The sequence below is a fragment of the Corvus kubaryi genome, unplaced genomic scaffold, assembly GCF_017639235.1.
Source record: "Corvus kubaryi isolate FWS band 111438036 unplaced genomic scaffold, C.kubaryi_AGA036_p1.0 37394, whole genome shotgun sequence".
Taxonomy (NCBI): domain Eukaryota; kingdom Metazoa; phylum Chordata; class Aves; order Passeriformes; family Corvidae; genus Corvus; species Corvus kubaryi.
The window spans coordinates 9,896,511-9,900,328 of record NW_024581133.1 but is presented as its reverse complement, the minus strand read 5'-3'; positions in this window follow the sequence as shown (position 1 = coordinate 9,900,328).

The window sequence follows — 3,818 nt, the reverse complement described above, 5'->3', positions numbered from 1 at the left end:
CCCCGCCGAGGCTCCGCGCGCGCCGCAGGGGCGGGAGGGGCGCCCGCGCGTCGCGCGCGCCGCCGCGAGGTCCACAGAGCGCTCCGGCACCGCCGTCCCCACAGGGGTCTCAAAGGGCTCCCAAAGGGCGACTCGCGGCGTCCCGAGGGGCTTCCAAAGGGCTCTCCACAGGGTTCCAAGGGATTCCCCTCAGGCCATAAATGGTTCTCCGCAGGGCTCTCCGCAGAATCCCAAAGGGCTCTGACGTTGCTCCCTCAGGGCACGGTGTTCCCCGCAGTGCTCCCCTCAGTGCTCCCGCACGGCTCCTGCAGGGCTCCCTCAGCGCTCCGCACAGGGCTCTGACGTTGCTCCCCACAGGACTCCGAGAGGGCTCCCCATGGGGCTCTCAAGGCTCCCCGCAACCGAGGGCAGTGAAGGGGGGGAGCTGGGTGTGCCCAGATGGGATTTGGGGGTAGAGCAGACACCCTGCCTTCCCCCAAAGGGTGGCACTGGGGTGGGCATGGGAGGATGTGCCCTCTGCTGCCTTCTGCCTCCACGTCCCACCCAAACCCACCCAGAAGTTGTTCATGGGAGGACCCTTGCAGTGCTGTCCATGGGAATAACACCACTGTGTCCCAGCAATAAGGGCCTTTTTCTGCTACTTCTGGTGCCCTGACATCCTTACCTCAACCTGCTACACCTCATCCTTCACTCAGTGCCTCTGGAGAGCTTTCCAGGATTGATAGTAGGAGAAGAATATGACATCAAATGACTGATGTGCATCTGACAGCAGCTCCTCCACATCTCCTGTGTGTACAGGAGTCTGGGACCAGTTTGACCATCCCAGCCTAACTATCCCAGTCAAAGGACTCCAGCCAGCTGGGGCAGGACCAGGACCTTCCACTGAAAAGTCCTACACTGCTAACCAGCGTATGTGTCCCACACAGCCAACCTCCAGCACGGCATTCATAGTAGCATACTTGGAGCATCAAGAAAGATGCTGTCTTTCAAGAAGTCGTAAAGGATATGGAACATGTCTTAAGTGACAGATCTAGGCTCTGAGCCTGAACAAGTTCATTATGTATTGCTTAACTCTATTCTGCATAAAATATGTGTAAGTCTTTGCAGGCTGAGGGCCAGGACACTTGGAGCACCCTTACACCCCCACACACGGAAGATAATACAACATATTTTCCATATAACAAGTGGCAAAATGCCAGAAGTTATCTTCTGAAATGTTCCGCAGAATCTGTAATCCCCAGCAATAGTCAGCACTTTGCTGTTAGAATGCCTAAAAATACTCAGAGCTTCCAAAGGCGGATAGCCTGTGATATCACAGTGGCGTAGATTTAGTGCTGAGTCAGAAGGGAAAGTACCTTGATGAATCAACCCCCACTCCCTGCAGCTTGCAGGATATTTTTTGAAGTCCTCTGCCCAGGTGAAAACCTATCTGATGGTGATTGGTGCAGAAATGTTTATTTCTAAGCTGTCCATTTTTAACTGTCCAGTTGCTATTTCCCACAAAAGATACAAATGCACCCAAGCTAGAAGAAGTCTCTTAGCCAAATCTCAATGTATTCCTAGTCCCAATGAAGAGGAGTTTATCCATTTCTGCTTGTACCTTGCTCACAGAAACACTCAGTGGAAGTGGAAAGTACAAAATATCAGGATGAGGAGAATTATGAATAAGAAGTTCCAGAACAAGCAGTGTCTAAAGAGTCATTCCAGTGGGTTGTCTCATGTGGAATGACCTTGTCTCTTACCTCTGATGAGGAAGATTTTATACAGGACACTCCTGGGGAAATTATTGCCTCTTTGAGTTAATGTTGGTGCAGTGTGAGATACATCTAAGGCAGAAATTCCATGTACAGGGTTTGGGGATGTGTAAGACTTTTAAAAGGTTGTACAAAGTGAATGAAGGGTGAGTCAGTGACACATGAATGAGCTAAAATAATAGACTTTAATGAATATACATAGCTGTGTGCAATGTTTCCTCTGGTAACGTCACAGGAAGAGTAACAGAATGTCCTGCTGTCAAAGAGTTTTGTGGACACTGACTGGTCCCTTGTTGGGCAAACTCAAACATGTCATAAGCGGAAAGTCCAGCAGCCCCAAAAGAGATGTGTCTTTTGTCACCAGATGTGTCTTTTGTGCTTATACCGGATCCACAGAGGTGGAAACACTCTCGTCTCCAGACTTATGAGGGGGAGAAGCCCTAAAAGCACCTGCAGAGCCCTGATCAGAACAAGCGTGAGACATTTTATGTTCATTCCTGCGCTTCAGGAGGGCCATGCCGCCACTAAGATAGAAGGACTGAAAAAATGGGTTTTACCTAAGTTTGCAACAGTTGATCAATGTGTCAGAAACACGAGCATGAGGAAGAGCATCCATTGATGAGAGGTCACATCACTACCAAGTCACCCTGTTGTGTTATTCTGTTGCAGAGATCTCGGCAATGTGTCCTTAACCTGCTGTAGTGACAGCAATGGCTGTGAATTCCCTGGAGATGTTCCACAGAGCTGTATCTCACAGAAGGTTTTTAGACTGTCAGTACACCAGCTCTGCTCTGCCAAGCAGAACAAAGATCACCTTCCCACAGTTGGGTTGGACATGTGCACTCTTAAATCTGCCACCATGAGTGAGACCTGACCACAGCTCTCTGTGCTGTTCTGCCTGTCAGTGCCAAGCACAGTCATAGGACATACCCCTGCTGTGATGTAGCTGTCTCCCTATCTTTTAGGGATGCCAAGGGTCCTTGTAGGAATTAATTTCTCTTACTTCCCAACCTTGTTTAACCTTAATGAAGGGGTTATTGCTGGTGGTTAACTCCTCCAAATAATACTCTGCTGCATCTTATGCCCTGGCTCCAGCCCAGGAGTGCAGGGAGTTATATACAGAGGGTCAGTCAAGACATCTCTAGACATCTGGAAATACGGTGTTTCTAGACCCCTTTGGCATCCTGCTCCATGCATGAAGACAGACTTGGCAGTGGGGCACATATGAAAGGCTTGCATTTGCCTGGCCAGTGGTGCTGTAGCCATTGAAAGATACTCTACAATCAGTTGATATTTCAAATATTTTTTTTCATCTAGGTCTCAGCCTGTGCTTCCAGCTGACCAGCAGTGCCATATCTGTGTAGAGCAGTCAGCCTGGCACAGAGCCAAAGCTTATCCCACTTATTTTCCATATACCCCGAAGCCCATGCACACACAAACATAAATACGTGTGTGAAACAATATACTCTGAAAGGCTACTGAGACTCTACACTCCAGCGTTCAACAGCCCAGAGTGTCCAGAATTTGCCTGGTTTTCCTCATCCAGATGAACTGTAATTGAGTTATCCACACCCTTTTCCTACAGGCATCCCCCTCACTCTGCATTGGCAATGGTTGCTGCTCCTGAGGGAGCAGCTCCCCTCATGATTTATTCTCCTCTTGTTTAATGTGCAGCGAAGGGGCTTTTTACTGCCTGCTATTCAAACTGTGCTTTGGGCACAAAATTATTCATTTCCGTATGGTTTTTCCATGGTGCTCATGACAGCAGTGTCTGAGAGTTTCACATGCACTGTTTCCTTTTCCAGTAATGTTGAGAGGATGCTGACCCTGTATTATCAGTGAGGAGAGAAGGCAAGCAGTGATGAATAAAAGAAGGGTCTTCATAATTTCAGTTTCCCGATGTGAGTCACCCACAGCCCGAGTGCTTTGATGACAGATATTTAGAGCTCAGCTCCAGCAGTCGTTGCACAAGCTGGATCTAAAGATCTCCCACATAAACACCCAGGTAAGGCAGAAAATGCTAGTGAGTGCATTGCTCCCCAGTGACTTTAATCTGGGGGTTTT